At 35.7% G+C, this 13986-nt stretch overlaps 1 protein-coding gene and 1 long non-coding RNA gene across 2 annotated transcripts in view; one reads left to right on the top strand and one right to left on the bottom strand.

Moving 5' to 3' along the window:
- The window catches only part of LOC139982813 (uncharacterized), an 890000-nt gene that overhangs the window by 367080 nt on the left and 508934 nt on the right, over window positions 1-13986 (top strand). The gene's annotated exons all lie outside the window — the stretch shown is intronic.
- Window positions 8778-12610, bottom strand: LOC139982832 (uncharacterized). The gene is made up of 3 exons (XR_011798388.1): window positions 12128-12610; window positions 11093-11291; window positions 8778-10673 (listed from the first exon to the last, which is right to left on the bottom strand). It is a non-coding gene; the product is annotated as an uncharacterized lncRNA (long non-coding RNA).

The raw sequence follows: 13986 nt of genomic DNA, 5'->3' as shown, positions 1-13986 counted from the left end.
CGATGAAACAGCCATACGAAACTTCAGACCTTACTATCATAAGGCTTAGTTTTTCGTAGAGAGGTTTTTGTTATCGATGATCATCGTAACCTATATAGTGATGCAGGGTGCGTGCGCGTACGTAGGTGTGTAGGTCGTTATGCTTTGTGACATACAAGAGGATTTACTGCTTATATTAGCGAATATTGACTACAGTTACAATAATACTTAACAGCAGATGTTGTGTAAGGTGAATGATGTAGACCAAGATACCGTACGCATGCTGAGTGTATTATAAGTCACTTGGACAGACAATATATGGGAAGGTTTACCTCTAAGACGCGCATAGCGGGATTTTTCGTGGAATCGGTCTGTGGATTGGCGAGGTTGAGGTAATCTTGCGTACACAAACATGTTCGTTCTTGTTGCAACTCACGTAAAACAAAGATGTTGGACAATTCCATTTTAATACCGGGAAGAATTATGGTAGTTTTTGTTTAAAATGTTCGTTATCAAATATTAACTGCCTTGCCAAATTTGTCCTGAAAAATTCACGAAGTGGAGATAGAATTGGAAATTTCAAACAAAATTTCACTCTCGAAAATGCCAAGTGATATGTGTACGAGTCACCGTCTCCAACTTTAAGTTCCCTGGACCAAAGAAGTGTTGACAGTACACTGATTTAAAACCATGCCAGCAAGTGTTTGATATCAACTTTTCCTGTTTTAAAATGAAACTAATTGAGTAAAAGAGATTTTTATTAAAACAGCGTTAACAATGATATTATAGGTTGACACAACGTAGCAGAGTATGGGGAAAATGCATGTTACGTTTGGAGAGACCAAACAACATTGTTACTGGGCATGCGGATGATGTATTACGTGATCCCCAACTTTAAAACGAGGGTTCAAGATTTCATAGCCATATCCAATTCGATGTCAAAATGACGAGGGTTTTCCGGTCCAATACAAAATGAATATACATATGTTTTAGGGAGAGATATGTAAATTATTAAATCACTTGAAATGATTTGACCAATGAAAAAGGACAAGAGTTCTACCAGTTTTCTTGGTTGGTACGGGCGGAAATAAACAGTACGATCAGTGTTTCTAATACGATAATCATAGAATCACTTCTTTTTAACTTAAAATTGACGAGGCTTTTTTTGCAAGATATAAGAATGAGACTTATAACAATTGAAAAATAAGGTTTACACTGTTCAATGGTGAATGAAATGCTTTTGATTTAGTTACATGCTTAGGCACAAGGTGCTCAGTTAATCACAGAGTGAATCACACAGTTAAGGGCGTGCACCAAACACTTATGCACCAAACATTACCATATGTGGCAGATCAACGAATGTTAATCATATCTCTGTTTAACACCGGAATCGAGTTTCAATATAACCTTGTTGCAAGTACGTGAAACACACATATGAAAGCTTGTTTCAGTATGTTGACATATATCTAAACATCGGATTACTTGCGTTAATGATTTTTGTCAGGCTCATAAAATAATTAAATTTAAAATGTCTATTTTGTTTAAATCCGAGAACTATGAAAGTTGTTGCTATCACTGAGCTATTCTTTATTTTCCTCCCTCCACTAAGAACTAAAGCACATTTTACAGCAAAGTAGCGGTGGGCATTCAATCACTGTCTCTATATGTAGTTTTGTCTGATTTATACTGCTTTAGAAATTTCTGGATACGGGAAATGAAATATTCGAACCGTAATAAATATGGCCATTATTCATAGAGTTCCTGGGGGAAGCATCCGGGGTAAGTAACCTGAAAGTGATTTATCGAATGCATGTATTAACCAATACAAATTAAACTTGTTAACACACTGTAAGTGCCATACTAACAATAAATCAAGGTTCATGTATTTATAAACTCAAATTAAAATAGAACCATCAACTCAAACAATAAATATCAATGTAGTAATAAACTACTGTTGTTATAATGTTGTTTAATTTTATTTCTATTACTTTTGTGTATTGCGCCAACTTTTTCCTTTCGATTGCTCAGATCTGATAAATCGGTGTTTTTTACGATTTGTCCCGTTAACGTCTCAGTAGCATCGCCTGGTTAGATGCGAACATTTTTCGGATGATTGTACTGAACATATGATACAAAATAGACCTAGTATATCATATATTAATATATCAGTAAATAATTATTTGTTAAAAAAAGGCATCACAAGTATTCACAAATAGTTAATGTGCTACACTCACTGTGCGTCGGATATGCGCCGCTAGCCAACCAGCTAACCACGAAGGAGACAATGACAGGCGTAACCTTCTGAATGTATTCCTCGCTTGTATGTGTGCGGTACAACTGTAAAACAAGATAAATGGTACATAACAATACTAAGACATTACGAAACTAATCATTGAAATAAATACGATAAAGATGGTACTCAGAACAGTGACATGCTAACAAGCCGGTTATGAGGCATATATGATAACTATGACTGAGTATGACAGAGACGAGAATAGACATGGTTTAAATCTAATCCTCTAAATTAGAAGAATCATTATTATTCAGTAACTTTTTATGCAGCTTTTACTCCTTATAAAGAAAGGAATGTTGTGTCACATAATTAGAAAAACAATAAAAAGTCACTATGCGAGGTTCTTTCAACGCAGCATAATGAGCAATTTTTATTGGGCAGTCTGTCAGCTGCTAATGAAAGGTCGCCCTTTCCGAATTTCAAAATTATATTGTCTTTATTATGCAGCCTTTACTACGACATAACGACTTCGTTTACGTACTCGTTATGCCGCAACATTTACTGCAGCGGAATGACTAAAGCACTCGCCAAAACGGACATTTTTTTATGCGGTGCGGCGGTGCTGTTCAAGACAACACTGCTCAGTTGTTTAGTTGAATGCAAAGGTTAGGAGAATATCTTAGAAATCAGCCCACAAATTCTTGAAGTACTCTCTAATCATCGACCTTACAATGGCGGGGATTGATGATGAAGAGGTCCACCAAGGTCGTGGGCGTGCTGTTAGTAATGGCTTTCCCATGGATGCAGTATGGTACTTAAAATCGGATTAACGTCTGCTCAAATAGCAAGGCGTTTTGGCGTTAGTAGGTAGGCGTCCTACTTGGCCTAAAGGACAGTGTACATGAGTCATAAGGCCTAACTTATATCAAGTATCTTGTTTTTTGCTATAGGGTATACGTCTTCACTGAACTATACCGCTAGGATCGATATGCTATGTCGGGCCACGAAATTAAGTGTGAATGGGAGGGGGCAGATCTAGAGAGAATACGTCAGGGAACACTCGAAATTAATGGTGACAACTTACTTGTCCAATTTTGATCTCATATGTAATTTTATTGATCTTGTCAGTGGGCTAAACATATATGTGATTTGTTTATGAATCATAGCAAACAAAATTAGCAAAGGTATATAAAGGGCTGGCGCACTGTCGGTATTTTATGTGATGGAGAAAACGTAGTTTAAAGCCTGGTGAATGGCTAACATATACGTACCACACCATTATTACTAGTAGTAGTACAATACTGATCTCAATACCAAACACACTACTTGTTAATGTTGCAGCATGTGCTTTTTACGACTCCCGTTAGTTTCCGGACCCGTTAGTTTCCTCACTGAAAAACGTAAATTTTTCTCCCCTACAAACGTTACTTTCCTCCTCTATGATTTAGGGGAGGAAACTAAATTAATGAGTAAATTAATATAATTGAAACAAAAATTACAGGGTATGTGAAAACCTGCATAATCGTATATACTCCTCGTGTATACTACTCTTTAGTATGTTAATCTTAATTAAGGACTGTTATTCGTGTGGTTTGTGCTTTCTTATAATGTTTTAGTCTAAGTTGCAATTATGTTGCCCTCTTTTCTAACAGTGTCAATTAAAACATAATAATTTATAACATGTCGTTACTGAAGGAGAAATTTCAGATCGCCGGGGTGGTTATCGATCAGTGTATAGTACTCAATCGAATATCCTGCAATCAATACCATAATAATTCTGTTAATTGTCTTCCCTTCCATTAAATTTCCATCTACTGTATGTATCTGTGCGATTCGTTTATTAAGATTGATGCTGATAACGTCATCCTCCATGCAGGGTTACAGAGATACAGAGGAAGGAAGAGAAATGACAGAGGTTGCAGACATATTGATGGTTGTACAACAATAACGAATGTTGGAGCAACAAGACTAAGTATTACAATGAGTAAAGTATTAATACGCTTCTGTGCAACACATTCATAGAGAGTAAAGTATCCTTACAATCGTACACAAAACTTCACGAAAAATCATTGAATAACGTAACGATAATTATGTACGCATTATCTAGTCTGTTCACAGACGTTTAGCCCGGTTACTATCCGGTTTCGTGTATTTGTAGTGTTTGAGCTACGATGTTTAGACAGTGTTATACCGGCAAAATGTTTGCAAATCAAAGAGATAATGAATAATGCAAAGATACTTGTGTTACAGTAAAGAAAGTGTGATTAATGTCTAGTATACATCTGATCTATGAAGTATACTAGATATTCAAATCGTTTAATAGGGGCAAATGCGTGTGAAAGAGTTAATCGTTACAAAGCAAAGTGTTGACATACACGACATTATTGTGTTGAGCCTGTCATTTTATTAATGGGGGGGTGGGGGACCGTGGGTGCGTGACTGTAGGGTGCAGGCACTTTTGTCAGACAAAATGCTTTGTTTATCTCAACACAGGGTCAAGAACTTTCCATAAGCCATTCTCCTAGCTCAAGTGTCATGGATGTTAAAACGTTCTATGAACAAATAAACTTTCAAGTACTTTTCGTTACTATTATAACCAGTCGAAACGTCAAAGTATTATACAATACTAAAAGAATATCAGTTATTGTGTCAAGATTTTGTAATAAAATGCCACATAACGAGCTATACATCGCCTCAAAGTGAATTATATTCTTTCTTCAAAATTTACCAAGACAACCATTCTTATGGCAACTGAGACAATAATAATAGCTCCCGATGACCAACTGATTACAATATCGAATTGACTCTTTATATAGGAACGATGATATATTAAGTTAATACATAATTATAATGATAAACATAACTCTTTAACAGCTATGTCAGTAAATAGAGTAGGTAGAAATAATTCATTATATTATTAATACATAGGCGTAATGGTAATCAGTAAACTGCACGCTCATCGCTGGTTAACTTGTGTTTACTTGGTTTTATGTCAAACAACGGAACTGCAGATGAAACGAAAGCAGTAAATCAGACTGTACACAATCTAGGTAGAAATAATTTGATTTCAGTTATATTGTATTGCTAGTAATAGTGTAAATACCTGCTCGCACTAAAAAGAAAAAGAAATAGTGTGGTGTGCATGAAAAACATCAACATAAACCAAAGAATATAAAAGATAAAAATGACCATTAAAACACCAGGTAGTTAAAGGTCCACACAATAACAAACAGCGAAGGAACCTAACGATTGTAAAAAAAATAACAGGATTATGTCGGCTTGTAGCAGAATAACAGCCCTTATCCAGATCCATGTATATGTATATGGAGAGAGTATAGTCTCTCTGTTAAAGGAATTAAGCTTAACATCGGTAAACATTGATAGCATGAGGCCAGAGTCGGCTGATTCTCGCCGAACACACGACTCGCTTGTGTAATGACGTAGTATAATAATGTAAGCATTTTTTTTTCTCTACATGCATTTCCGCCCACCAGTCAACGCAATAAAACAGCGCACTGTATACCACGTGATAGGAAAATATATGTAAAGTAAGCTGTTATTAATATTAAAACTTAATTAATTTACGAAGGCAATGAATCTCGGATTGATCGTTTTAATTAGGCAATAGCGGACGACAGGATCCTTTGTTCCTTTTACAAACACAAGAATCCTTGTCCCACACTCGATACTATTAATGACCTGTAGTTTTAATAATTACCTTTTCCATGCAGACAAAGCCTTTTCTGACACTGAGAATGTATATCCCAAACACAATTATTATCCAAACCTGAAAATCTCTATGAAATAACGATGGACGAAAAGGGGTTAATTAAACGTGGTTGAAATTAATGTAAATGATATATCAGCTATGTTTTGCTTTTTCTGTTCTTTATTTTAAACCGCTTTTCTTGCCAAAACTGACGGTTAACGTTAGTCCTGAGAATCCGTTACAACATTCCTTTGCTGATTGTACGGTACTGTAAACGTCTAAACCAGGGTTGTCCAACCTTTTGCAGAGGAGGGCCACATGGATGATTATTATGAAGGAGGGGGCCGCATGAACCCTACGCTCGTTTTTTCGATTTTTTTGCCCGAAGCCCAAGGCAACAAAATGTGAGCACTGCGCGCGGAGCGCACTGATTAATGTTCCTTCTTGATAAAACAGATGAATAAAGTCCAGCCGCCCCCCCCCCCCCTCCGCTGAGAGAGTATCACACAAACTGACCTGTATGATGCAGTTTTCTTGGACCCAGAAGGTTCGAATGATTGATTATATAGCTTCAAATTGTTATCAATAAATCTGATCACTAAAATTTCGCACCGTCGAGCATCTCTGGCGGGCCGGACGCAACCCTGCGGCGGGCCGGACTGTGGCCCGCGGGCCGTAGGTTGGACAACCCTGGTCTAAACTTATGATCTGATTAAACATTAATCAGTTATATTGAATAAAACTGAACTATACCAATAAAGATAGTATCGATATTAGTAGATGTTGTTTCTCGAATTATAAACACCATCAATACATTGCATAATCTGTTTATTAATATAACGTATAAAGTATATCAGCCAGAATTCACGTTACACTATGTGATTTCAAACATAATGCCATTGACAAAAATAACATAAACACAAAACAATAAAATAAATAAGAATTTAAAGTAAGATACTTGTCTATTATCACTTTAGTTAATTGTCTCAGATTTCACAACATCCCTTAAAGTATGAAACAGATATGTATAGTTATCACATTTAACCGCATTACCAATAAAAGGGTGGCGTCCTTCCCTATTTAGAATGGATTGACGGTAGTTTAAAGAATGACTCTCCTTTTCTTACCAAATATAATTCCGCATTAATTTAATGTACTTTGGAGACTGTTAATTTACAATTATCTGCAGTTTCACATTGGGTGTGAACTATCGAATGGCTTACACTTCACGAAGAGTGGAGATCCAGTTTAGGGCTGAGTTCGTTTTGATATAGTTATTGTTTGTCAGTAATATAATCAGCACTAAGGAAATCCTTTCATAACGAAATTTCTCGATAAAATATAAATGCATTTTGCGTACTCGCATCTGATATAGCTAAAGAGGAATATGTACGCAGCCTTTTCTTTCCGATCATTGTAAAATTTCTTTGAACACGATTGACACAATGTATCAGCCATACAATGAAGCCACATATGGTAGACATTACATTTAGCTTTGAACAAACGTTGGATAACAATTAGCAAACTAAAGTGAGCAGGTATTTTGAATGGCCAATATGTTTGTTTCAATCGATTGAATTTGAAAGTGAAAATTGTGTAGTGTTAGTTTGGAAACTGGTTACATATTCAGATATTTTGCTGATTTTGTATATTAAATATTAATCCATCGGTCTCCTTTCTTATCGAGAACTTGCCAGTCCTTTAAATGACGCTTGACTAGTCCATGTAATGGACATCATTGTTGTTGGATTCCTCGAACGGAATAACAAAGAAGTTAACGTCATGCCTGAAGCGCTGTTATCATTTGTTTTTTTTGTGTCGAAATTGAGAGTTTGTTGAAGCCAGTTGAAGAAAAAACAGTTTTATAATGATTTCATTAGATTTAATACTGCCTGACCGGATCATTTTTGTTCTCCATTTCGTAGGTTCTACTAATGTTTGTTTTCCCAGTTTATTCTTGCTGAGTCTAGTTTGTCAATACTAAGGAATATGAAAGGTAAAGTACACTGTAAACAATAGTTAGTCAATATGACTAAAAAAAATTAGTCACAACGATGTCTCTATCGACCAGTTTCTTCTAGTCATTTGACTATATAACCTTAGTTTTGTGACTTATTAAATTGAGTTTTCTGACTAATTAAAATTAGTCCTTCTACGATGCCTCTATCGACCAAAGCTTAGTCCAGTGACCAAAAATATTAGTCATTGCAACTGTGACTACTTATTTAAGTCACAAGACTAGTTTAAGATTAAGTACTTTTTAGTTAAGAAATGAGATAGTGACACACATTGTAAGTTTCATGGTAATTTTTATTAACATTCAGTATTAATGCAAAATGTGACAAATAAGCATTTCATTTAAAAGTCATTTCATAAAGAACAATAAAAAACACTAAAGGTTAAAGAACAGTTAAAACTAAAATAAATGTTTATGGGACAATTGGGAAAACTTTTTTTTTACAAAATTGTCAAAATCTTTTCTGACAAAACATCTTGAGAATACTTATGGTATTACTTTGAAATGCTCATAAGCCATTAAGTTGGAAGTGTTCAACAGTTTTCAAACAATTAGAACCCCTGATGACCTATACCTATACAATTTCTTAAAGACCCTCATTGTCCACTGACCATGCATCATTATGGGCTCCATCAGTTTCATCAAAATAGCAGCATGGAAGAGATGTGGACTGACAGAAAAAGGGAAAAAATGCAAGTACACAGCTCAAATACAAAAATAGAAGTTTAGCTAAATAAATTATCTTAATTAATATTTAAATATAAATATACATAACATATATTTAATATACACAAAATAATATATCATATTTATAAATTTATTTATAAAAATAATACATGTAAGTTGAATATGTTATTATCCTTGAAGCAACATTAGGGTGGAACAGAAAACAAAGTAGTTAAAATATTTCTAGAAGTACTTTTTCACAAACTATAAGCTATGTCTTGAATGGTAGAAACTTACCTTTTAGGTCAATTTTTGGGGTACATTTTAAATGAGGTCCCCACATTCAATCACACTAACCTCATTTAATGTAATGATTGTAATTTTTGCCAAGTACACTGAAGTCCATGTTAAAGACTTGCCCGATATATCGAACATCATTTGCTGATAATCTGAACTTTGCTTGATCCCCAAGGTGTGCGCAAGTACACAAACAATGATCTTATACACTACACTTATGTGGGGCTTAGGCATGCAATATATATAGCATACTAGTAGTATGACCGGTGTACATTATTTAATATAACCGGTGTGCAGTATTATGTGTACGTATATGTTACAATTTCTGCTGAGAAATTATTTGTCATAAGTTTGGTTTATGACTCACCACAGTTTTTCTATAAATCATTGATGAATACTCAAGTGAACTATCTCTTTGCATTACACAAAAAAATATCCTTCCTTTTTCACTTTTGACATACAGTTTTGGCAAAGTAACAAAGGCCTAAAGACATTTGGTTAAGTATGTAACATTTGTGCTAGCCGCACTCTGTAAATGTAATGTAAATTAGCCATTTATATTGCAACATTAGCACAGTATTTACGGAACACTATCTATGGTCCTTGGTAACACATATCAGACATTATGCTCACTATGCTGAGATACATCTACATGTTCCCCAGGGGACATCCCATATCATTGCAGCCATAAAGCGGTGCAAATGTTATACCTCCCAGGGTACCCTATACACCTGGGTAAACAGAGGCAATTGAGATTAAGTGTCTTCATTACAGATACATACTTATGGACCAGGTTGGTACATGAACCCACGATCATGGAATCACGTGTTCAGTGCCCCAACCATTCCGTCACAACTTCTCTATGTCTTTACGTACTGTGGTTATTTCACTGATTGCATAATGCGCACTGTATATCACAGATTGTTCCTTATATTTAAGGTAGCATACGCCTATTACAAGCCCCATTGACTTACACACTAAATCACAAAAGTAATGTGGTCTCTAAGTCTAGATAGAAGTTTTCACTAGCTGAATGCTACCTATCACCGGATAGCTGACAAGTTAGCCTTTCAAGGCCCTTACAATTTTCTGTATCATGACCATGTAGATATTTTGTTATTCGACCCGGAAGTTTTTGTCACTTGTAAACAAACCTCTTCACTCAGTGGTAAACAATTTTCCTACGCTGCTCCTGTGAAGCCTAAAGGGGTCTAAAACTGCCTCAATTGACCCAATGTACCCACCATATGTACTTCCATATATGCTCTTCAACATGCAAGCCACAAAAAACTAAATTATGATTAATAACAGGTCAAAAAAAGATGTTCTCCCGCTGCTTTTTGGCACTTTTCCTGAAGGAGAACAATCGAGGGAATGGATATAGACTCTAATAGGAGTATGCAACCTTAAGTGAGAGATGAATTTTTTTCATACCAAAATGATACTTTTTATAGTCTTTACAATATAAACCACAACAGAATTCTCTGCAATTATCATTTTTTGTCCATAAAGATGTCTTTTCGGAGATTTCAGTATGCACTGTGCAGTGTGTAAATACACATATGAGCAATACTGTGTAAGCATTAACCAGGTCTACGTCTGCAGCAACATTTCTAGTCACCAATTTTGATAAGCTTGACCAAGTTGGGTGCATTTATGATTCTTGCAGGTTTTATTGGTATCCGGATCACAGTCCACTTGGTCTGGCTTGCCATACTGCAGAAACATCATCCAGAGAAGGGTCAGCGGGGAGGGCTTTTTCGTCTCTGGCTCTGAAATGTGATGAAAACTACTTTTGTTTAGCTAAGCTGATTCCTCCCAAACTGACCTACAGGACATACCCCAATGTATTCCTGATCTGTTTGGAACATGTTAAACTGATGCCTGTCACTCCAGTGCAACTGTTAAGTTACTCAGAATAAGAGAATAAAATTGAAGGTGTTCTTTGCCAAAACTGGATCATTGGGATTTGTAAACCACAGCCTAACTATAACAGTATGTACTTAGTCTAAAGGAAAACTTACTGAAATGCTATCTAGGTACACAGTTCACCTCAATAACATATCCAGTCCATTTAAAGGTTTATGCATATAGGTTGTTACACTGTATTAAAGACAGGTATAGGGGACAAGAGATAGAGAGGGGGCATAATTTGTGATAAAAGATTCAAATTTGTTGCTCGTCAAATTACCTTAATCTCCATGGGTGGCAAGCACTGGTGCCTATAGTTACTACAGTAGATCTCCCATGGAAGTATCAGGATATCTATTTCTGCTGTCAGAGTTGTTTGGAATTTGTTGTTACCTCATCTAACCAGTTGAGTCCATTGATACCACAGCCATTCAAAGTATATAGCTGTGAATGCTGAGGACTTGGCACATCAACTTTCTCTGCAAATAGACAAACAACAGAAAATTAATGATAGGCTGAGTAGGCTCAAAACCCCTTGATGCACATATGCAGGAGCAGAAAATGCATACCTTTGTGGAATATTTGCTAAATAAGACTCAAAACATTCTCTGTCCAGGGTATTAGCACTCAGCAGCCACTCCACTTAGGATACAGAACCCTACAACATTGCTACAGCTGGTGTAGACTTGGTCTAGGAGTAGGAAGTAGGATACTAACATAGCGCCACTATGAACCTGAGGCCTAGGCCTAAGCTAACAACATTATGGGTATTTCATGCATTGAAACTGAGTTTTTGTCCTTAGTTAAACACCAGGTTCTTCCAAGTTTAGCAAAAATATCCTAAAATATGAGTACCATGTACTTTGTACCATGTACAAGAGCAGAAGGTAAGTCCCACTCCGAAGATCTTCAGTTCAGAGTGCACGAAATGCAGACGGGGTTGGTGGTCGACGAAGTGTCTAGAAACTTGACGTATGCTAGCCTACGCCACAGGCGCTCTTAACATTATACTAAAAATATAGGCCTAGTATACTAGCTAATAATACACATTTATATAAAATATGTCATAGAAGTGTGTATTACTGCTACTATAGTACTATACATCTACGAGCGCATGTGGGCTACACCAGGTAGACTAAACTCCTAGCCTAGCTTCGTCCTAGCGTTAGCAACAGTTTTGCTTACTAAGGCCTAACGTTATAATTTTACCCATACTTTCCAGCCAAACATATCGCGGATATTCAAACCTTCCTTGAACATTATGTCAATTGTGTCAATTATTATTTATCAGAATTTCAGTTGTGATTGAACTTACGTAACTGACGACATTTTGAAACTGTTTCTGACAGTTTGCTAAATGATTAAGAATCTTCTCATTTTGTTGATAGCCCTGTTCTATCTGCAGTTAGGCAATGGCCGCAAGTACGACGTACCACGTACCACGTACGTGCATACAGTATATATGTAATCGCCGGCCGGCCGTCGTCTGAATTTTTGATCTCTGATCAGCTGAGCACACGGTATTCTACGGTACGATGATTGGATAAAAATAATGACGTCATTGGTCAAAGCTGAAGGTTATAGAAAGTAAACAAACAGAAGACTAGAACATTCTCGTCACGCTTACATACATGACATGCTTAGTGAGTGTCAAAAAATTTCATACAAATTTATGTGACTAATTTATGTTAGTCGAACGACCATGCAAATTGGTCTGCTACTAACGAATTGGTAATAACTAGCTAACTCTAGTCACTGTGACTAGATTTTTGCCATTCGTGACTAACTAATGTTTACAGTGTATATAATAGCTCGGGTAAAACATATCGATTGATCAGCATTATCATGTGTAAACATTAACTTCATGATCAGATATTTCATTTTAATACATTCATTGAAGTAAATAGCATATCTTTCAGTGGTAAACCTAAGTGAATGATCAGTTCACCTCCATTAGACTATATTAGTTATTAATGTAAATCAATGTATCGAATATTCATAACAGACACGATGATGCTCATCAATAGGATATCTTAAGTAGACACCAGATGGAGTCAGCCAATCACATTGTATATGTTGGATGTTGTTTGGTCATGAATATTAAATTAATGTAAGGACGCTCTTTTTTCTTTAATATCTTGTTCACGAATCGAAAGTCGCTGATGTCATTTCAATTTTAGATGATATATACCATTGGAATTGATTTCGGAATGGGATTTTTATCAAATGCCTTGCTACTTTTAATAGACTTTTGAAAATCGGTTAGTTTTAGTTATAATAGTTGGTGTTTTCGTTTTTATTTTATTTACATATTGTATAACGCTTTAGCTGTTCATCTGATCATTGCGCTTGTTGCTGCTGCAGTTGGTTTACACAAAAATCTTTCTGTAACAGAGAGGACTAATTCATTAAATGTTTTATAATTTAATTTTGAATTACATTATTAACTCTGTCGTTGTATATACAAGACCGCAGGAAACTGTTATAAGTGCAATTGCTAATATGCCGAGGCTAACTCATTGCTCATAGACGTTAACAAATATTATCAGTGGTAATCGTCAGAAGCCAATCATGCAAACAGGGTCCCGTTCTCCTTTTTTTTTCTCTTTTGGACACAGGGAATATCATCGAAGACAAGTATATAATGAATCTGTTACTCCAGTAATACAAACAAGACAGACCTGAACATATTTACTGGCTGAAGATTACAGAAGTACGACTTCTTACACATCACTTCACACTCCATTCCTCTCGGACCCAATATGCTGATGTCTTGTTAATTTGTTTGTATAATAAATAGTTTCCACTATCCATGTGAATACCTCTTTGTAGAGAAAATAATTAATAAATCAATTATCACAAAGATGATTTCACCCACCTGACAGCACCACTACCAGTGGTACTCCTGTTTCACATATTCTTCATATTAATTAATTAATTTTCTTTTGTTCTCTATTAAATATAAAACGTTTAAATAAATAAAACGCTTTTCAAGCAATACAAATATGGCATACATGACACATATATGCATTAAATTGTAAAATTAATATGAGAATATTATAAGTGTGTTTCTGGACCTATTTGATCTATTTTATATTTAACCATCCGCTGGGATCGACCTCTAGCAAACTGCAATCCCGAAATTTGATCCGGTTGACATGAAAAGTCGAGCCA

The sequence above is a fragment of the Apostichopus japonicus genome, chromosome 16 (genome assembly GCF_037975245.1).
Source record: "Apostichopus japonicus isolate 1M-3 chromosome 16, ASM3797524v1, whole genome shotgun sequence".
Lineage (NCBI taxonomy): Eukaryota > Metazoa > Echinodermata > Holothuroidea > Aspidochirotida > Stichopodidae > Apostichopus > Apostichopus japonicus.
The sequence above is the reverse complement of the archived record's forward strand: the minus strand, read 5'-3'. Positions and strand labels throughout refer to the sequence as shown.